Source organism: Sarcophilus harrisii, chromosome 1 (genome assembly GCF_902635505.1).
Source record: "Sarcophilus harrisii chromosome 1, mSarHar1.11, whole genome shotgun sequence".
In the NCBI taxonomy this organism is placed as follows: Eukaryota; Metazoa; Chordata; class Mammalia; order Dasyuromorphia; family Dasyuridae; genus Sarcophilus; species Sarcophilus harrisii.
This window is the reverse complement of record NC_045426.1, coordinates 711,527,384-711,549,782: the sequence shown is the minus strand read 5'-3', so window position 1 is coordinate 711,549,782 and position 22,399 is coordinate 711,527,384. Positions and strand designations below refer to the sequence as shown.

The window sequence follows — 22,399 nt, the reverse complement described above, 5'->3', positions numbered from 1 at the left end:
AGAAGGCACCGTCCTTGAGGTGACAGCCACATCTCCCAACAAGTAATATCACCTTAGTAAATATCAGACAGGTTTGCATACCCAGGAACTCCTACAGAAGAAACCATGGCTGCCCCTGACTGCTAGAAGTGGTTCTCAAGGTTCAAACTCCAACGTGCCCTGAACCGTACTTACCAAACATCCTAAGTCTGAATCAGATGGCCAGCTCCTGCCTTATGTTTGTTCAAGCATTCATCTGTAAGCATTTGTGAATGCTGGTCTGGCCTGAGGGTCGGGGTGCCATGGCTGAGCACTGGGAGACCCTGAAGGCTGTCTGCAAGACACCCCCATCCCCCTGGGGGAGAAAGGGAACAAGAACCACTGACCCAAAGGAAAAGTGGAAAATCCTCTATTTCCGGGAAAGAAAATACCCCAGAGGATCCAAATAAGCTCAAGCCACATGCAGGAAAGGAGGAAGAGCCTGGGCTGAGCCTTGAAGGGGGATTCCCAGAGTGAGAGAAGAAGAGGGAGGGCATTATCCTTCTTGTGGGAATGAAGGCAGAGGGAGTCATGGGGAAGAAGGCACAAAGAGAAGCCAGGAAGGGAGACTGTACTCCCCCGCCCAGAACCTTGCAGAACAAAGCAAAAGGGCTCATTATCCCTTGTGGCTAACAGCTAGGAGACCCACACTCTCCTGGGACTTCTCCCAGAAACAGTCCTCCCGCCGGAAGCTGTCCGGAGTGGACCCCAACCTCCCGTGTGTAGGGCTCCCAACCAGCCTGCCTCCACAGCCCCCTCACCCCCAGTCCCAAGTGGCCTCTGCGCTCTGAACGAGGCTCATCCTTCCCTATGAGACAGGCCAGGGAAGTATTCCACCCAAGCGTGAGAGAACGTCACAGCTCTGGGTCCGGGGCCTCTCCTGCTCTGGAAAAGCTGCCGAAGCCTCGGGCCCCGCTCTCACAAGGTTTAAACCCATCAGGAAAAATAGGTACAATTATGAGGAGACCAAATGTGCCGAAATAATGATGAATGTTCATAAATCACTGACCTTAAGGACCTGCTCCAATGTAGCAGGTTAACACTGTGATTGGCTGTAGCCCAGGAGGAAAACCGGCCTTCTCATTGGGGCGCCAGGGCGCCTCCCGGATCCTTCCGCTACCACGCTGCCTGGCGACAATTACACCAAAGAGAAGTCAGTCCCTCAGAGCCCGGCTCCGCGCTGAGCATCGCGGGAACAAAGGGGAGGGAAACACGATCCGGCCTCTGAGCGGCCTCCCGTCCCAGGGGAGAAAAACCCGAAAACTGCGCACACAAGGGGCGGAGCCTGTGGGTGTGTGAGGACGCCCCCGCGCCCACAGGGACCCACCAGAGGCCGCGTAGCTGAGACGGGAGAGAAGGGAGGGGCAACAAAGAGGGAAGCGAGCGCGGTCAACGGGGCAGCAGCCTGCTGGGAGCCGATTCGCGGCGCTGTCCCTGAAGAAGGGAGCTCCCATGGAGGAGACGGGCCCGTGAGGGTACGGGCCCGCGTGGAGGGAGACGGACTGCAGACGGGCACGGCCCATGAAGGCAGGGACCGCTGGAGGGCACGGGCCCAGGGAGGGAGACCAGTCATGAGGAGCATGGGCGGGCGGTTGGGGAGGTAATTCAGGACAAGTGGTAAAAATGGCAGGAACAGACCCAGGAGGCAAGTGAAGGGTTCCTCCCATCAGGACATCCTCCCTTGACCCCTTTCCTGACTTCAAGGGGCCTCCTCCTCTGGTCCCAGTAGCAGGATGGGCGGGAGTTCGCTGGGGCGGATGGGCGGAGCCGGCGCCACATCCCCAGGTCCCTGGTCCCCAAAGCGCCCTGTCCCCGGGGCCCCTGCAGGGGGCGCCCCCACTCACCGAGGCAGCGGCGGGCGGAGGGAGCCCGGCGGCCATTTCTCCCCCTCGGAGCCTCCTCGAGCGGAGCCACAAGCGCAGGAAGGAGCCTCGGTCCGGTGACTGCATCGGCCCGGAGAGGCTGAGGAGAAAACTCGGGAGGCGGCACCTGGGGTCTGAGCTGGGAGGCGGAGAAGGTGCGGCCGCAGGGACTGCGGGCAGGGGGAGAGCGCGAGAGCCCCAACTTCCGGTTCTGGGAAAGCTCTGAAGGGAACCACGTGCGATGCCAAGTGCCGCCCCCTGCGGCAACGCGGCCTTATGGGAAGTGAAGTTTGGGCTCCGGGAGTGACTCGCGGCAAGATGTTCAAGAAAGTGACCCGGGTAAGTCCCATAGGTTAGAGCAAGGAATCGGCTGTGCCCAATTATTATTATATATTATCATTAATATTTTATAATTTATTAATAATATACAATAATTTTTATATAAACATAAAATAATAATTTATAATCATATATTTTCATTAATAGTTAATTAATTGACTGAGATATACTACATCTCAAGGGCAGGAAGGGCGGCAAGTGGCGGGGGAGGCAGAGTCGTGGTTGGTGGCGCCGAAGAACTCCTGCCCGGGCCCCACCAGGGGCAGCTCCCGCTCACACCCGCAGAGGGCGCTGTTCCCCTTTGTCCTTGGTTCTCCCGGGACCCGGACTTTAGGGAGCCGGGGTCTTGACCCGCGCCTGCGCAGTCTCGGGCCTGCCTTCCGGGGCCTCTAGGGATCCAGGGGCCACGGGAGCAAGTCAGAAAATAGCCCTGGTCCGAGGGAGCCCTGCTCGGGGCACAAAGAACCCCTGCTGTTGCTCAGGGCCTGCTTGGCTTGAGCCAACGTTTGTCTCTGACCTTTGGCCAGACTGGGAGAATAAGGGACCGGGAGAAGATACTGGATTGACCACAGGGTGCCAGTGGAAGCAGGCCAGGCCGGCAGGTGTCCCCTACACCCCGCCCTGGCTTGAATAGTTTCCCAGCTCCGTGCCCGTTGTCCTGAGGGTGGGGATGGGGCCTGGTCTGGGACCAGTCGGAGCCGCTGCAGCCCTTCTCCCAGCTTTCTCCTTCCCTCCGCCTGGCTGTGACCTCTGGCAGGGGCAGGCTCTGAGCCCAGGCGCCCTCTGCAGTCAGTTCATCTCCATCAGCATCTTCCCCAAGAGCTGGGGACAAGAGGACTAGGAAGAGTCCTGCCCAGAGGGGGCTGACATGCTCCTGGGAGGGAGAGAGTGGGGCCGGTCAGTGTGAGGCAGCCCCCACTCCCTGAGAGCGCCGGGACCCAGGCCCCCGCGTCACCCTGAGGAGGTCAGGGAACCAAATGCTGAGGTCAGGGTTCGGGGTCAGGGAGGTAAATGACGGGGTCTAGTGGCAGGTTCGGGGCTCAGGGGAGAGAGGGCTGGCTCCCCTGCACCCCCTGGGATTCAGCGCATGGGGAGGGAGTTTTGGGGAACCCCCTTCTGGCGGTGCGTCATAAATGAGGAACCCCAAAAGCTGGACTGGCAAAAAGCAGTTGACATTGGCAACCCTAAATTCAGGTTCTCCTGACTTCAGGGCTGGTGCTCTATCCACTGCACCAACTAGCTGCCTCGTAAACATCTTTTTTGAAGTAGGCATGTGGACACATTTATTTCTCATATTCTCCATACCAAGAAATTGGGGCAATCCTAAAAATAATAGAGAGCTGGATGTCACCTTGGGGATCATTCAGGTCAGCCCCCCACCTCTTATTTTAAAGGGGAGGAAACATTACTTTCCCAAGCCATGCTCCTTCTGGGGACAGTTCCATGGAGCGCTCATACTCACACATTGGACTGAGTGTACATAACTGCTATTCTCAGGGCAATCACAGTAATCTTGAGGAGCTGAGGTTGAACTCCGACTCATCATTTATTGTGTAACCTTGGAAAAGTCGATGTAAAAACCATCTACCTCAAAGATTCATCAAAATATTTGTTAACTGGCATAACTATCAAGGGATGGGCCTCAGGCCTCCTTTGCCCTCAAGTTCCACTCTCTGATTTCTGACTAGAGGGAAAGGGGACCAGCCATGTCTGCTCACGGGGATGCTGGCTCAGGGCTACTTCGATACTTTCAGTCATGGGACAATGACACCGCTTGTCGAGAGACTTTAGAAAGTTGTGATAATGGCTTCCAAGACTGTGAAGCTTTTGACTATTTGGTTTTAAAATGTTCTTTTGAATAAATGACACCTATACTGCCTTTAAAAAAAAATGGGGCAGTTATGTGGTATAATAGATAGATCACCAACAATGGAGTCGGGAGGACATGAGTTCAAATTCACTTTCAGACACTTGACACATCCTAGTTGTGTAACCATAGGCAAGACACTTAACCCTGATTGCCTTGCAACACACACAAGAATTTCAACCATCATCCTATAATGCCATGAATTTTTTTTGTTCTCTTTGAAAATAGTAGACATAAGCTTTTGGACCTATGTCCTCAACCTTAAAAAGATAGTGACTCCTGAGATCCCTTCCTACCTTGATTTAGTGTTAAAACATTTTCCTATATGATAAAAAGGGGAAAGAGAACAGATGGTGATTCTGAATTTATAGAGAAATTGAGGAAGCACTTTCGGGATTCACCAAAATTTTTGAAGCACTTGGGGATTTGTCAAGATTGTTAAGAGAATAACTTGCCACCTGAAATAAGCATGCAAAGTAGGGAAGAGAGGTGCTTGAGGACTTGAGTAAACAAAAGCACTATGGAGCAACCACTATGGAAAATTTGGGATTGGCCTCTGAGTTTTCATTTTACTGTGAGTTTTACTAATTTTAGCTAAGCATGTGCAATGCTTAAAACCCTCCTGAAATTCATGATCTTCGGAAGACTTTATTAGTATTAGAAGATGTCAAATTCCCACATTCATTACACATTCAAAAGATTTCTCTCCAATATGAACATTTAGTAAACTATACTCCTAAGGGAAAGCTTTCCCCACCCTGTTCATTATTTGTAAAACTATTGCTTGAACTTTCTGGTGTTTGGTAACCTGGGCTTCTGTGAAGTGACTTTTCACATTTATAAATAAAGCTTCTCTCCATTGTGAACTCTCTGTAGTAAGATGGGTCCTCTGAATGAAGGATTTCCCTGATTAATTCATAACGTTTTTTTCTCCTCTGAACTCTTTGATGTTCAGTTTAAGAGCTGTCTTCAAGCAAAAAGCCTTTCCACATTCAGTAAACTGAGGAGGTTTCTCTCCAGTATGAACTCTGTGATGTACAAGGAAGGACGTTCTACATTCTACCTATATATAAGGTTTTTCTCCACTATGAATCCATTGGTGTTGCATAAGTTTTTTGTTTGTTTGTTTGTTTTCTCAAATAAGGCCTTCCCACAATCTGTGTGCATGCATAAGATTTCTCTCAGGTGTAAATTCTCTGGGATCAAACAAGTTCCTTCATCTGAAAGGTTTTCCTACACTGTGCATTGTTAAGGTTTATTGTGATGACCCCATTAGCACCCTGGATACCTTAGAATCAGCCAGAGTCAGGATAAGCAAAAGTTCTTAGTCTTTATTCTTGGTTTTTAGGGGTAGAAGTGAAGGGGTTGGAAGCAGGATCTCTGCAACCTTCCTTTTTCCTCCTCTACAGCCAAAGTGACTCTTGCTCATCTTACTTCACCCCCCAGTCCCTCCTACATTTCTCTGTATACACCAATCATTGAGCCAGCACAGGATAATGGGAAGGATCATTTTCCAAGCATATGCCCAGAGTATTATCCAGTTGGAAGTTAGCCTCAAGTGCTCAGCTGTCCTGACCTCAAAGCATCAACTCAAGAGTTTCAGCCCTCTACATCTCCTGCTTTCTTTTATTTTAGAACACAGGTGGTCACGCCATCCCTGACTTCTCAGGGAGGTGAGAACCCCAAAACGAGGGGATCACGCTCCCCCTGACTTCTCAGGAAGGGAGGTGAAAGCACTAAAAAGGAGATGATCATACCCTCCCTGACATCTCAGGAAGGGAGAAGAAAAACACCAAAGGGAAGTGGGGATTGCCTAACAGGTTTCTGGGCTGAAGGGTTTTATTAGAAACAGGTATGCACAAACCCATCAGCATGGGAGGTATTACACAAGCACATATCAATAATGCACAGGCTATTAGTGATGACACTACCCACAACCAGTGCAGGCTCAATGTGGTGCAACAAACATCAATTGTACATGCAAGTAGTGATATAATAAACAATATGAATCAACATAGTGTTAGTGTTGTAAAAGATTTCCAGAAGTCCTAGAAGGAGGGTATGTAAACAACAGTCACACATACGCCTTCTTCAGCAGCCAAAAGTTAGTCCAAAACCAATCTATTGTCCATTGCATCACATGACAGGGGATCCAATGATCCCCGCAAGTTTTTGAAGTCCTGCAACAGTCTTTTGATGTGATGGGGAATCCAATGATTCCAGGACATTTTGAAGTCCTGCAACAGTCTTATGTCTCAGAGAATCCAATGATTCCTGAGGGTTTTGAAGTCCTACAATTTTTGATGTCCATGAGTCAAACGCCATAACTGCCATGCTCATTCAGTGGTGAGCACAGTCAGCAACAGAAGCAACCGATGTTTCTTGGGTCTCCTCCTTCCTTTCATCTCTCTCTGATGGACAAAGCGAATACGGCTCATTGGCACCCATCTGAATCCTTCTCCATCTGTGGAGATACAAGCAAACCCTCTCCCCCAAGGAGTTTCTATCTGGTCCTTTCCATTCACCACTTTCTGGGACTCCCCACAGTACCTGGCGATTATCTAAAGATAGTGGAGCCCCTTGCACTGGACACTGCCCTTCCAGTGGGTTATAAAACCTGCCTGCCAGAGCCAGTACATCTTTGTGAAAAATCAAGAAATTAATAGTATAAAGAGCTAGATTTCGAAGGTCTCTAGGGTTACCTGTGGCTCCCCCTTTCTTTTGTTTTTAGAGGAGCATCTTAATGTCTCTGTTTCTCCTCTATACTACTGTCTATACTTGAGGTTTAAACAATACGCTAGTGGCCTGTAAAATCTTATACTGTGCACAAGTGTGCAAAATGTTTAGAAGTATATACAGGTCGATTGTCTGTTTTCATTGCTTTGTGGCACACCCATGATTGCAAATACTTGTATAAGGAATTCAGTGACTACTTGGGCTGTTTCTTTTGCTGCTGGTATTGCATTTGCAATCATGAAAAAGTGTCTACCAAAACATGGATAAAAGACAAAAGACCAAAAGACTTATAATGAGTCACATCCATATGCCAAATTTCATCGGATCTCAAACCACAAGGGTTCTTCCTTGGAGGCAGTGTAGGAGCATAGAAAGGAAGGCAAGCTGTACAGGTTTTTACTATGCTCCTACCTTCCTCTCTTGTTATTCCAAATCGCAAATGTAAAGCTCGAGCAGCCTGATATTTAGAATGAGATTCTTGGGCTGCCTAAACCCTTTCTTTTGTTTTTGGAGGAGCGTCTTAATGTCTCTGTTTCTCCTCTCTACTACTGTCTATACTTGAGGTTTAACAATACGCTAGTGGCCTGTAAAATCTTATACTGTGCACAAGTGTGCAAAATGTTTAGAAGTATATACAGGTCGATTGTCTATTTTCATTGCTTGTGGCACACCCATGATTGCAAATGCTTGTATAAGGAATTCAGTGACAACTCGGGCTGTTTCTTTTGCTGCTGGTATTGCATTTGCAATCCTGAAAAAGTGTCTACCACAACATGGATAAAAGACAGACGACCAAAAGATTTATAATAGGTCACATCCATTTGCCAAATTTCATCGGGTCTCAAATCACAGGGGTTCTTCATTGGAGGCAGTGTAGGAGCATAGAAAGGAAGGTAAGCTGTACAGGTTTTTACTATGCTCCTACCTTCCTCTCTTGTTATTCCAAATCGCAAACGTAAAGCTCGAGCAGCCCGATGATATGTACAATGAGATTCTTGGGCTGCCTGAACCCTTTCTTTTGTTTTTGGAGGAGCATCTTAATGTCTCTGTTTCTCCTCTCTACTACTGTCTATACTTGAGGTTTAAACAATATGCTAGTGGCCTGTAAAATCTTATACTTTGCACAAAAGTGTGCAAAATGTTTAGAAGTATAGACAGGTCGATTGTCTGTTTTCATTGCTTGTGGCACACCCATGATTGCAAATGCTTGTATAAGGAATTCAGTGACTACTCGGGCTGTTTCTTTTGCTGCTGGTATTGCATTTGCAATCCTGAAAAAGTGTCTACCACAACATGGATAAAAGACAGACGACCAAAAGATTTATAATAGGTCACATCCATTTGCCAAATTTCATCGGGTCTCAAACCACAAGGGTTCTTCCTTGGAGGCAGTGTAGGAGCTTAGAAAGGAAGGCAAGCTGTACAGGTTTTTACTATGCTCCTACCTTCCTCTCTTGTTATTCCAAATCGCAAATGTAAAACTCGAGCAGCCTGATATTTAGAATGAGATTCTTGGGCTGCCTAAACCCTTTCTTTTGTTTTTGGAGGAGCATCTTAATGTCTCTGTTTCTCCTCTCTACTACTGTCTATACTTGAGATTTAAACAATACGCTAGTGGCCTGTAAAATCTGATACTTTGCACAAAAGTGTGCAAAATGTTTAGAAGTATAGACAGGTCGATTGTCTGTTTTCATTGCTTGTGGCACACCCAGGATTGCTAATGCTTGTATAAGGAATTCGGTGACTACTCTGGCTGTTTCTTTTGTTGCTGGTATTGCATTTGCAATCCTGAAAAAGTGTCTACCACAACATGGATAAAAGACAGACGACCAAAAGATTTATAATAGGTCACATCCATTTGCCAAATTTCATCGGGTCTCAAATCACAGGGGTTCTTCATTGGAGGCAGTGTAGGAGCATAGAAAGGAAGGTAAGCTGTACAGGTTTTTACTATGCTCCTACCTTCCTCTCTTGTTATTCCAAATCGCAAACGTAAAGCTCGAGCAGCCTGATGATATTTAGAATGAGATTCTTGGGCTGCCTAAACCCTTTGTTTTGTTTTTGGAGGAGCATCTTAATGTCTCTATTTCTCCTCTCTACTACTGTCTATACTTGAGGTTTAAACAATACGCTAGTGGCCTGTAAAATCTGATACTTTGCACAAAAGTGTGCAAAATGTTTAGAAGTATAGACAGGTCGATTGTCTGTTTTCATTGCTTGTGGCACACCCAGGATTGCTAATGCTTGTATAAGGAATTCAGTGACTACTCGGGCTGTTTCTTTTGTTGCTGGTATTTCATTTGCAATCCTGAAAAAGTGTCGACCACAACATGGATAAAAGACAGACGACCAAAAGATTTATAATAGGTCACATCCATTTGCCAAATTTCATCGGGTCTCAAATCACAGGGGTTCTTCATTGGAGGCAGTGTAGGAGCATAGAAAGGAAGGTAAGCTGTACAGGTTTTTACTATGCTCCTACCTTCCTCTCTTGTTATTCCAAATTGCAAACGTAAAGCTCGAGCAGCCCGATGATATGTACAATGAGATTCTTGGGCTGCCTGAACCCTTTCTTTTGTTTTTCGAGGAGCATCTTAATGTCTCTGTTTCTCCTCTCTACTACTGTCTATACTTGAGGTTTAAATATGCTAGTGGCCTGTAAAATCTTATACTGTGCATAAAAGTGTGCCAAATGATTAGAAGTATGACAGGCCATTGTCTTGTTTTCATTTGCCGGGAAACCCATGATTGGAAAATGCTTGTATAAGGAATTCAAGTGACTACCTGGGTTTTTTTGTTGGTATTGCTTTGCAATCCTGAAAACGGTCTACCACAACATGGATAAAAAAGACAGACAAATAAAAGATTTATAATAGGTCACATCCATTTTAAATTTCCTGGGTCTCAAACCAAAAGGGTTCTTCCTTGGAGGAGGAGGGCTTAGAAAGGAAGGCCAAGGTGGTTTTTACTATGTCTACCTTCCTCTCTTGTTGGTTTTCCAAACCAAAACAGAAAGCTCCGAGCAGCCTGAAAAGAATGAGATTTTGGGCTGCCAAACCCCTTTGTTTTGTTTTGGAGGAGGCATCTTAATGTTCTTATTTCTCCTCTTACTACTGTCTATACTTGAGGTTTAAAACCAAATTAGTTAATTTTGTAAAATCTTTTGATACTTTGACAAAAAGTGGCAAAATGTTTAGAAGTATAGATAGGTCGATTGTCTGTTTTCATTGTTTGGTAATAACCCAAGGATTGCAAATGCTTGTATAAGGAATTCAGTGACTACTAGGGCTGTTTCTTTTGTTGCTGGTATTGCATTTGCAATCATGAAAAAGTGTCTACCACAACATGGATAAAAGACAAAAGACCAAGAGACTTATAATGAGTCACATCCATGTGCCAAATTTCATCAGGTCTCAAACCACAAGGGTTCTTCCTTGGAGGCAGTGTAGGAGCTTAGAAAGGAAGGCAAGCTGTACAGGTTTTTACTATGCTCCTACCTTCCTCTCTTGTTATTCCAAATCAAAGAATTAAAACCTCGAAAGCAGCCTGAATTTAGGAATGAGATTTGGGTTGCCCAAACCCTTTTTTGTTTTTGAGGAGATCTTTGCTCCTATTTTCTCCCTTCCTTACCACTGGTTCCCTACTTGAGGATTTAAAAAACGCCAGTGGCCTGTAAATTATACTGTGACAAAAGTGTGCAAATGTTTGAAGGATAGACAGGTTTATTGTCTGTTTTCATTGCTTGTGGCACACCCAGGATTGTTAATGCTTGTATAAGGAATTCAGTGACTACTGGCTTTTTTTTTGTTGGTATTGATTTGGAATCCTGAAAAAGGTTCACCACAAAATGGATAAAAGACAGACGACCAAAAGATTTTAATAGGCCACCATTTGCCAAATTTCATCGGCCCAAATCACAGGGTTCATTGGAGGCAGGTGTAGGAGCAAGAAAGGAAGGGGGCTGTACAGGTTTTTACTTTGTTCTACCTTCCTCTCTTGTTATTCCAAATCGCAAATGTAAAGCCGCCCTAGAATTTAGAAATGAGATTCTTGGGCTGCCTAAACCCTTTCTTTTGTTTTTGGGAAGGAGCATCTTAATGTCTTCTATTTCTCCTCACTGTCTATACTTGAGGTTTAAACAATAGCTTAGGTGGCCCGTAAAATTTTGATACTTTGCACAAAAGTGGCAAAATGTTTAGAAGTATAGATAGGGATTGTCTTGTTTTCATTGCTTGTAAAGTTATGATTGCAAATGCTTGTATAAGGAATTCAGTGACTACTGGGGCTGTTTTTTTGCTGCTGGTATTGCATTTGGTAATCCTGAAAAAAGTGTCTACCACAACATGGATAAAAAGACAGACAACCAAAAAGAATTTATAATAGGGTCACATCCATTTGTTAAATTTCCGGGTCTAAAACCCCACAAGGGTTCTTCCTTGGAGGCAGTAGGAGCTTTAGGGAAGGCAAGCTGTACAGGTTTTTACCATGTTCCTTACCTTCCTTCTCTTGTTATTCCAAATCTCAAACGTAAAGCTCAAGCAGGCCGATGATATTTACAATGAGATTCTTGGGCTGCCTGAACCCTTAGTTTTGTTTTGGAGTGCACTTTTTTTCCGCTTTCTTCTTTACTACTATCTTCCCTTGAGGTTTAAACAATACCTAATGGTTTGTAAAATCTTATACTGTGCACAAAAGTGTACAAAATGTTTAGGAAGTACAACAGGTTTTGTCTGTTTCATTGCTTGTGGCACACCCAGGATTGCAAATGCTTGTATAAGGGAATTCAGTGACTACTTGGGTTGTTTCTTTTGCTGCTGGTAATTGCATTTGGTAATCCTGAAAAGGTTCACCACAACATGGATAAAAGACAGACACCAAAAGATTTATAATAGGTCACATCCATTTGCCAAATTTCCCGGGTCCAAAACCACGAGGGTTCTTCATTGGAAGGGTGTAGGGTTAGAAAGGAAAGGCCGTACAGGTTTTTACTATGCTCCTAGGTTTTCTTTGTTATTTTCCAAAAGAAGTTTAAAGCCACCCCCCTTATTTGGAAATGAGATTTCAGGCTGCTTGGAAAAAAGGGTTTTGGGCCAAATGGTTAGGGCGGCTATCTGCCTTTGGAAATTACATCCCAAATTTAACCTGGAAGTCCACTACAGTGGAGGCAAGATATAAATCTTACCTGGATGCTTTCTCACTTGCTGTTGAAGTTCCTTTAAGGTGATATATATTGGTCTAAATTGTATTTGGGCTGTGGGAAATTTTTTGTTCCACACCCCCTTGAATAGGCTGAATCAGATAATATATGTATATCTCCTGGATAAGTAAGAGCTAGCTAGAATAATTGCATAAATTCCCCATTCCTGCTGGGGAATTGAAAAAGGAGTTCTGACTACTCTTTTATAATTAAGTCTGAGAATATATATACAAATATTATGTTTGGATACCCAAAGAGGTTGGCCCTTGAAGAGGGAAAACTTGGGAAACCTTTTCTTCTAGAATCCATCGCATTATTGTAAAGTTGGTTATCTTAAAGACCCCTGTGTCAAATGGGAGCCGAAGCCAAAAATTTGAAATTTGGGATGGTTTCACAGCAACATTAAGGCATTAAGTATAAAAAGGTGTATTTTATCATGTCTTATCCTAGAATTTGTACTGCTCCTTAATGGCCTTTTAACAAAATTCTAGACACCAAGAATTGGCAAAAAAGTAAGTTTGTTCTGGTTGTGTTGGGAGGCTCACCCACTCGATCACACTGTCTGCTTGATGAAGGAATGCTGTGGGTGCCTCTTTGTGTGTAAAAAAAAAACTATATTTCTAAGGATATTTGTGTGACTTTCAACCACACCCTTCAACCTCTCTCAAAATCTCTTGAGCTTCTTTTGCAAGCTGGCGTGGTGAGTTTAAAGCACTGTTTCCAGTTAAAATGTCACATAATGGTTGTAACTGATAGGTAGTCAATCCCTAACATTGGACCCATCCATTGGATATCTCCTATCAATTTCCCTGAAAGTCATTTAAAAGGGTTTAGGCTTCTTCTGTTCTTTAAGGACAGTTTTTGCACTGTGAGAACTTTAGGGTATACTTCATATCCTACTTTTTCCAAGCAAAAGAACTTCCCACATTGCTTACATTCATAAAGCTTCTCTCCAGATTGATGCCTGATCAGAACTGTACTATGGCAAAACACCTTGCCAAGGTTTATCTCTAGTGAGAATATTCTAATATCAAGGAGGCCCCTCTTGTGAAGGAAAGCTCTAACACTCCACTGCACTTAGAAGGTTTGTCTCCAGTATGAATCTTTTGATTTTATGTTTTTGATCAGGCAAAGGCCTTACAAACCTTTACACTAATAAGATTTTCCTCCAAAACAATTCTTCAATGTAAATTCAGAGCTGTGCAAAGGGCAGAAAAATCTTCCCATAGTCATTCATTCTTAGTATATTTCCCAAGTATGGATCATCTGATATCAAAATGAGGTCTTCCTTCCGCAAAGGCCTTCCCACAGTCTAATCATTCATGAAGTTTCTCTCCCATATGGATTTTCCTGTACTGAGTAAGTTAAGTCTCCTGGCTGAAAGTCTTGCCACATTCATTACATTCATTTATTATTTTCCTTACTAGTTGGGTGCCCTAACCCAGGATTTGACTCAACTTCACGGGTCCAAAGTTACCATCCCTTATAAGACCTGGGCCTTAATTCCCTCCAAAGAAATGTCCAGCTTTGGGATTGTCTTTTGATTTCAGACCTACTGTCCCAACCTGAAAGAGAGAAAAATGTAAATATTCCATTTCCTGCTGCATTACACTTAAACATATCTTCTATCTCCTCAATCAATAAAGATTATCAAATAATAAAATATACAATATATGACATATTAGTTTTGTGTACTATAATGAGCTTTTACACTTTATATTAAGTTTCTATACCAACACTACAAGAAAGTCTAAAACAGAAAAGAAACTCTTGCATTCATCAAAACATTCATCCTAGCTCTTTTCTGATAAAAAAAATTAATAGGTTCTATTGGGGAATGTCTAAGATACATTTCTATAAACACAATACTTTAAAAAAATGACAAATATGGAATTCAGTGGTAAAAAGAGTTAGGGTGAACTATTACAGGGAAATAAGAAGAGCAAACAAAAGATATGATGACAACAAAAATACAACATACTATGTAATTATAAGGACAAAGGATAGTCCCAGCCAAGAGTTGAGAACATGTACTTCCCTCCCTTCATTTGCACAAGTGGAAGATTCCCAGTGAGGAACAATGTATACATATATTAAATAAAAAGGTGAGAACTTGTTATTTTGAATTATTTTAAAGTTCTAAATGTTTAAATAAAAGGGAGAAAAGGCTGAAAACGCTTTTTTAGGAACTGAAATGTCCCCTTAATGTCCCCAAACTTCCTCCCTGACACAAAGAATTCATATCATACATAAAATATTCACATGGGTGTTGATGCCACATAGAAGAAGAATTTCAGATATCAAATATATAAAGTCACTAAATCAAAGGCTTTTGATTTCATTAAGTGTGAAAACTCTTTTGCTCCACCAATACTGGCGAACCATCTATAATTTTAGAAATTTTGTTAACCAGGGGAAAGAAAACCTGATAAGGCTTAACTTGGACTTACCCTCAGAGGGGATATAGTATTACCAAATTCACAAGGAAAATTAAAATTTGTCAGAGAAACCCGTCTATCTATAAAACAAAAACCAAGAATGAAAAGGAGAAAAAAAAAAAGAAACACAAATTTAAATGTCAATTGAAAACCCACCAAACCCCTTATTAATCAATTAAGTAAACTTAAAGGATGAATTGGAAAACGTTAAATTCAACGCCAACACAGGGCAGAGACCATTTAAAACAACAAAAATTTAATGTTTGAAGTAAGAAACAGGTAACCCTTAATTTAAGGCAAAGCCAGGCGAATAGCAAGCAGAAAAAAAATAATATACCTGACCAATTGCACTATTTAGTATATAATTTTTTTTGGAGCTGGCTCCAAAAATTTCTCCTTATAAAAGGAAAGCCCTTTAAAATTTTAAAAGAAAAATTTGACAAGGACTTTGTTTATAAATAATGAATGACAATATATAAAGGATAACAAGGGAAGGATTGAATGGGCCTCTTTGCCAGAGAAAATCCACTCTTCCCCACATTCCTGGGAAGGGAACAAGGGAAGTTTCCCTTGATCCCATTTTATGTTATTCCCAAAAAACCCACTCATGATGTTTCCTATGGCTGTACCTTTTCCCATCTGGTTTTCACTTATTTACGGGACAGGTGCTTTTTCAGACACTTTTCATCCAAGTTTTATTCCCGTTCCTATTGGTTATCATAATTGGTTTGAAATTACAAGTTCCTGTTTGTTGGAAACAGAAAAGAGGTAGGTTCAGGGAACCATCTCAGATTTAATACAAGGCAATGAACATTTATTAAACCATCTACTATGTTTTTTCTCTCTCTTGGGAAAAATGAACAAGGAAGTCCTAATAAGATGCTCTCTTCCTAGTCTTTGGAACTAGGGAGAAGTGGGTCACAGACTGGAGTTGTAGTCAGTTAAAGAAATTAATTCATTTGACACACATCCTGATAACAGGTTAGAAACTTTTCATGTCTTCAGAAAACTATACTAGGGTTAGATTACTATTTTAAATAATTATTATATTATTACAATTACTATAATAAATAATATTAAAAATAATTAAATATTATCTCTGATGGAAAAGAGAGTGAAGAAGGTACAACCTCAGGAGCATACAATCACTTTAGAGAGGTATTAAACAAAGGTCTTTTCCCTCAGGACAGGGCCATAAAGATTCATAACTGTCAGGCAAAACAAGAAATAAGAACACTCAGGAAAGCCCATAATTCATACCAAGAAAGAAAGGAAAGCCCTTCACAGATTGGGAGACAAGGGCAATCTCTGCTGACCCAGGCAGGCCAGGTTCCTCTGGTTGTCCGGCAGCACATCCCTGCACAGATCCTGCTGAGAAGGGCACCTGGGTCTCCTTGGAGGTGACAGCCACATCTCCCAATGTTAACAATTCCTGCAACATCAGACAGGTTTGTGCATACTCCAGGAACCTCCTACAGAAGAACCATGTGGCTGCCCCGAACCTAGGAAGTGGTTCCTCAAGGTTAAAACTCCCAACATGCCCCAGTCCGGTACTTACCAAGCACCCCAAGTCTGAATCAGATGGCCAGCCCTGCATCTTGTTCAAGCGTTCACTCCATAAGCATTTGTGAATGCTGGTCTGGCCTGAGGGTTGGGGACATGGGTGAGCACCTTAAGAACCCTGTTGCCCACAAGACCCCCTCCCCTTGGGAGAAAAATAAGAACTACTGCCCCAAAATGAAAAGGTGGGAAAATTCATTTTGGGGAAAGCACCAACACCCAGAGGGATCCAAAAAGCCGCCACCAGCACGGAAGGAGGAAGAGCCTGGGCTGAGCCTTGAAGGGGGATTCCCAGAGTGAGAGAAGAAGAGGGAGGGCATTACCCTTCTTGTGGGAATGAAGGCAGAGGGAGTCATGGGGAAGGAGCCACAAGGAGAAGCCAGGAATGGAGACTGTACTCCCCCGCCCAGAACCTTGCAGAACAAAGGTGCGGGGGCTCATATCCCTATTAACAGCCAACCCACCTCCCTGGGACCCTCCCAGAAACAGTCCTCCCCAAGGGAAGCTGCCCTTGAGTGGACCCCAACCCCCCTCCCGAGGGGGCCCGTGAACCAGCCCCCCTCCACAGCCCCTACCCCAGTCCCTTTCCCTGGGCCTCCCAAACGAGGCTCATCCTTCCCTATGACAGACAGGCCAGGGCGGCTTCCACCCGCTGGAGAGAACCGCCAAGTTTCTGGGGTCCGGGGCCCTCCTTGTTTGGAAAAGCCGGCCCTCGGGCCCCCCTTCACAAGGTTTTAAACCCACCAGGGTGGACCAAATGGGGAGACCAAATTGCCGAAATAATGATGAATGTCTCCAAACACTGACCTTGGGACCCGCCCCCCAAAAGCAAACTCCATGACGTCACAAGCCCAGGGGAAAACGGTTTTCACCCCAGGGCGTTCCCGGATCCTTCCGCCTTTGCCGTTACGCGGCCTTGACAATTACACCCAAAGAGAAGTCAGTCCCGAGTCTGGCCCCGGAGCACGCGGGAACAAAAGGGGGGGAAAACAGATCCTCGCCCCCGAGGGTCCCCGTCCCAGGGGAGAAAACCCGAAAACTTGCAAACCCGGGGCGAGCCCGGGTGCCTGGGAGGCCCCGGCCCCACAGACCCAAGGCCGGTGTAGCTGGAGACGGAGAGAAGGGAGGACCAGAGGGAAGGGGGAACCGGGGTGGGAAAGGGCCCACGGGAGGACTGGGCTTCCCCGAGAAGGAGTCCCGCGGAGGAGAGGAACCATGGGAGGGAGACGGGCCGGCGGGGAGGAGGCAAAAAGGGCGGGGGGAGGGGAGCAACAAGGGAAAATGGCAGGAAAGAACCCGGAGGAAAGGGAAGGTTCCGCCAAATTAATCCTGCCGTAACCCCTTTTCCCTGGGACTTCCGGCCCTCCCTCCTAGGCCCGGCAGGGACAAGGGAGCACGCTGGACGCGGCTAGGGCGGGGAGCCACATCCCCGGTCCCCGGTCCCCGGGTCCTCCCCGGGCCCCTCAGGGGCGCCCCACCACCGAGGCAGGGCGGGCGGAGGGGCCCGGCGGGCCACTCCCCCTCGGGCCCCCGGGAGGGGGCCCAAAGGGCAGGAAGGAGCCTTCCATCCCCGGTGACTTCCGGCATCGGGCCCGGAGGGGCTGAGAGGAGAGGGGCCCTCGGGCTTCGGAGGGGCGGGCCCGGGTTCCGAGCGGGAGGCGGAAGCGTGGCCGCAACCGGGCGGGGAAAACCCCAACCTGGTTCCGGGCCCCTGAAGGGAACCACGGGATGCCGGGCGCCCCGCGGCAACCGAGGCCTTATGGGAAGGAAGTTTCCCCGGAGGAGGTGCGGCTCCCCAAGTGACCTGCAAGTCCCAAGGTTGGGAATAAAACCAAAGGCCAAATTATTTATATTACTTAAATATTTTAATTTTTATTCAATATAGAACAGATTTAATAAAAATTAAAAAATAATAATTTATAACCATAATTTTCCAAATGGTTAATTAACGAGGCATTTACATTCCCTTGGAAGGGAGGAAGGGCAGGGTAAGGAAGGGGGGCGGGGCGGGGGAGGGCAGGAGAGATGGGGAGCCGGGTGCCGGGTCCCGGCCCGGGCCCCCCACCCGGGCAGCCCTGGGTCACACCCCAGAGGCCGCTGTTCCCCTTGGGTCCCTGGTTCCTCCCTTGGGACCACTTTAGGGCCTGGTCAAGGGACCGCCCCCTGGGCAAGAGTCCCCGCCCCCTCTGGGGCCCTGGATCCAGGGGCCACGGGGAGCAAGCTGGCCCCCGGTCCGGGACGGGGAAGAGCCCCTGCCTGCAACAAAGAAACCCCTGCCTTTGTTCCCAAGCTATTTTGGGAGCCCAAATGGTTTGGCCCCTTTGACCTTGGAATTTGACGAACACCTGGAGAAAGGGACTCCCAGAAGAGCACGGAACCCACAGGGCGCTGCTGAGGGCCAGGCCGGGCAGGCCCCCCACCCCCCTCTGGCTTTGAATAGTTTCCCCAGTCTTCCCGCTGTCCCGAGGGTGGGGCCGGGCCGGTCTAAATTCAGTCGGAGCCTGGGCACCTTCCTCCTCCCAGCTTTCCCCCTTCCCTCCCGGGGCTCAAGGGACCCCTGGCAGGGGCAGGCCTCTGAGCCCAGGCCCCCTTGCAGCCGCCCATCTCCACGGGCATCTTCCCCAAGAGCTGGGAAGAGGGACTAAAGGCCTGCCCCAGAGGGGGCCACGGTTCCCGGGAGGGAGAGAGCCCGGGCCGGCTGAGGGAGCCCCACTCCCCCTGAGAGGCCGGGACCCAGGCCCCGCTGTCACCCGAGGAGGTGGGGAACCAAATGCTGAGGTCAGGGTTGGGGGTCAGGGAGGAAAGATGGGGTCTGGGCAGGTTCCGGGGAGAGAGGGCTTGGCCCCCTGCACCCCTGGAACCGCATGGGGTGGGAGCCTTGGGAAACCCCTCTGGTGCGGCCAAATGAGGAAACCCCAAAAGCTGGATCAAAGCAGGGCACTGGGAGTCAGCCTTGCCCTGATAAAGGAAAGTTTGGGAGAGAGGATCCCAAAGAAAGCCAAATTTTCAGGGGAGGATAGGTTGAGGATACAGGGAGGGCCGGCCTGGAGCAGAATATTTTCCCAGCCAGGAGGCCTTGCCAAACAGGGAAGAATTCCCTTGACATCTTAGGTCCTCTGCAAGGAGAGGGTTTAAACTGTCTCTTTTATATCCCTTTGGCTCCAAGCCCAGACCTGCTTGGTGGGTACTGAGTTATTAGCTTGAGCTGGAATAGAATAGAAAATCTTCAGTTGAATGGATGTTTCTCCAGTGCAATGACATTGGCATCTCCACCTCAGCCAGCCCCACCTCCATCCCAGAAGGAAGCTCTTTGTCCTCGGGGCGGGGGCTTTGCAGGGGGGACCAAGGAGAATTTTTGTTCTTCCAGGAAGTTGAGAGTTTTCCCCGCCTGGCTGATGCCCCATGGTAACAAAGAAGGACTTAGAGGCCATTGGGCAGACCCTCAGTTAGATCCAAAGCAGCCCCTGCAGGCCTCTTTTCAGGCCCTCTTCATGGTGGGGGGCGGGGGGGTGGGGGGGTTGAGGAGACCTGGGACCATTTCCTGGACAGCCAAACCTTAGAATCATTTGCCCTAAATGTAAACTGACCTACTGCCCAGGCCCAGTGTAGCTTATAGGAGCCTTCCTTGTAGCCGTGGAGATACTGAAGGATGTAAACCTGGACCCTGAGGGCCGACGAGGTTGGAGGGATTCTGGGAGCGATCAGCAGCCCCGCGGTAGTGGTATTCCCTGGCTTCTGTGTGGCAGACATGCCAGCTGCGGCACCAGGAATAGGGGGCTTATGAGGATGGAGGGGGAACCAAGGGCTGGGCCATGGGTCCACCAACGAGATGGGGCATCTTGACCAGGCTGTTGGATGGTTCCCAACCTTTGACCATCTTGGGGCCAGGTTCTTCCAGAGAAATGGGAGCCATGCAGGGCCTTTGAGGATTCTGCTCGGCAGGACCCCTTCCCTAACTGAGGTGGGTTGTTGGGCCAAAACTGCAGCCTGAGGCCTGTATCTGCCTCTGCCCCGGCCATCAAGCTGGGTACCCGTGGTTCAAGGTGGCTGCCTTGGCCTCTGTTGCCACTTGACCGCCTGGCAGTCCTTTTGGGGCCCATTGCTTGATGAGGGGGCCCCTGGTTCCATAACGGAGAACGGCCCCTGAACCAAAGCCAGTCCTCCAGCCAGTTCCTTCCATTGGTTTGGGATTCACCTGACTTGAAATGTCTGCAGGCCTTCCCTTGGTTCCTTTGACCCCTTCCATCTGCCCTTGGGCTTTCCTCCGGTTTCTGGCCCCTGGTTTTCCTCCCCAGGATGGCTGCCCAAGGAACCAACCCAAAAATTTGGAAACAGGGAAGAAAATTGGGATCTTTGGAAACAACCTGTCTCCTTCCCTGCTTGGGCCCTTTAAAAATTGCCAAGTAAGGAGATGGCCTACAAAATCGTTAGCAAGGGTTCCCTTCAAACCCTTTTAGTATTAAATAAGGCCTGTTTCATTTCCGAAAATCCCATGCTTAGGAGGAGGGATAGAAGGGGCAGGGAAAGTTTTTTCCCCTGTTCAACATTCCCTTTTCAGGGAACCCCCTATGGTACCGCAAATTTTGTTTTGAACTGGGGTGGGGCTTTTTTGGATAAATTCTGGGCAAAAAAGGGGCCTGGGGCAAGCCCCTGGTTTTGGCCAACACCCTTTTTCAGCTTATACTCCCCCCTCAAAGGTTTAAAAACTTTTTAAACCGGGAATGCCAGAATTTAAAAAAAAAAAAAAAAGGACTTGTCCCATTTTGGAATTCGGTCTTCTTAAGGGTCCTGAGGGAATGGATTTGACCCAGGTTAATTTGGGCCAAAAGCCAAAGGTTTGAACTGCTTCCTCCCTTAAGCCTTTAAAAACTCCAAACCGGGGAACCTTATTTGGGAATTAAAAAAAAAAAAAAAAAAAGGGAAAGAAGACCAAATAAAATTCCTGAAGCCTTTAAGTCTAGGAAAATTACAATGCCCAAAAAGTAAGCGGAAAGTCGAACCTGGAAATCTCTTTGGCCGAGGAAGCAAGAGAAAAAAGCCCAAGTTCTTTAAAGAAGGTGGGAGGAAATTGCCTTTAACCCCAAGGAAAGGGCTTTGAGGCAATCCGGGGTTTGGAAGGAGGGTACCTTTCTTTTGTTGGTTGGGAAAACAGGCAAAGGAGAAGGGAAAAGGAAATTACAATATTTGGGAGCGTTTAAAAGGGAAAGAAAACAAAGGGAAAAGCAAAGAACTTGGGATTAAATCCCTTCCCTTCCTTAAGTTTGGGGAAACCAAGAAGGTAGGGGGAGGTTTGGCCCCCAAACCCCGAGGGTTGGGGTGGGTTGCTGGCAAAGGAAATTTATTTGTTAAGGAAAAAACCTCCTATCCAGGGAGGAGTTTATCCAACCTGGTTAGGGCCAACCAAAAATTTTTTCTTTGGGTTGGGCCCCAAGGAAAATTGGAAACCCAAAGAAAGGAAATTGGGGCTTTAAAAAAGGAAATTAAAGCCCAAAGGAGGTTAGAAAACAAAGGGAGGGCCCAGGAAAACTTGGGCCCTTTAATGGTTTTTCCCTAATTTACTCCCCAAGGGAGTACCCAACCAAGGGAAGGCTCCTCCCCTAAGGGGAAAGTCCTCCTGGGGCCCCCCTATAAACCCTTAAGGAAGAAAGAGGTTTGAAAAGAAGGGAGGTAAAGGTGCTTGAAAGGAAAATTATAAACAAAGTTGAAGAGAAAAAAAAGAACCTTCCCATTTAAAGGGAGGAAGGCAAACCAGGCCAGAAATCCTAGGGTAACAGAAAATAAGTTTCCTCAGGGGGTCCCCTGGCCGGTATTTCAAAGGAAATTTGAGAAAATTGGGCTTTATCTTTGGGACTTTAGGAACCAAAAAAAATTTTATTAAGGGGGATTAAGTTGGGATCAAAAAAGGAAGCGGAGGGTTTGGGGGCCCAGGAAATAAAGAGAGAAGGAATAAAATAATTATTTACTCCCCAAGGAGCTAGCCCAATTGGCGGAAGGCTAGGGGGGGAAGGGATTAAAAGGGGAATCACCCCGAAGAGGGGAAAGCCTGGAGGGAACTGAAGGGGAAACCAACAATTCCCAAGGCTAAAAGGAAAAAACAAGGGTTTCCAAGGAAGGAATTAAAGCAGGGGTTTGAAAAAAACCCTTGATAAATTTGGGTGGGTTAAAGAGGAGTTGAAGAGACAAAAAAAACCAAAGCACCCAGAATTCCCAGGAAAAAATTAATCAACCTGAATTTTAAAAGGGTTGGGAAGGGAGGAAAATTTACCGCCCCTGAATAATCCCTGAGGGTGAAGAATGTTACAGTTTGGTGTCCAACTTTGGGAAGAAATTTATTAAAAAGAAAAATTGCCCAGAAAAAATTTAGGGCCTGGATTGGATTTCC

General features: G+C 46.6%; 2 long non-coding RNA genes across 5 annotated transcripts in view; one reads left to right on the top strand and one right to left on the bottom strand.

Moving 5' to 3' along the window:
• The window catches only part of LOC116420879, a 36,129-nt gene extending 28,882 nt beyond the window's left edge, over positions 1-7,247 (top strand). For both annotated transcript variants that reach the window (XR_004231333.1, XR_004231332.1), the window contains exon 3: positions 7,202-7,247. This is a non-coding gene — a long non-coding RNA (uncharacterized LOC116420879). The remainder of the gene's footprint in view (positions 1-7,201) is intronic.
• The window catches only part of LOC116420875, a 35,854-nt gene that overhangs the window by 3,625 nt on the left and 9,830 nt on the right, over positions 1-22,399 (bottom strand). The window contains exons 1-2 of one of the 3 annotated variants that reach the window (XR_004231324.1): positions 16,016-16,121; positions 15,774-15,889 (exon numbers count right to left, since the gene is read on the bottom strand). This is a non-coding gene — a long non-coding RNA (uncharacterized LOC116420875). Of the gene's footprint in view, positions 1-15,773; positions 15,890-16,015; positions 16,122-22,399 lie in introns of those variants that run through there. The other 2 variants (XR_004231326.1, XR_004231327.1) reach the window with 2 other exon arrangements.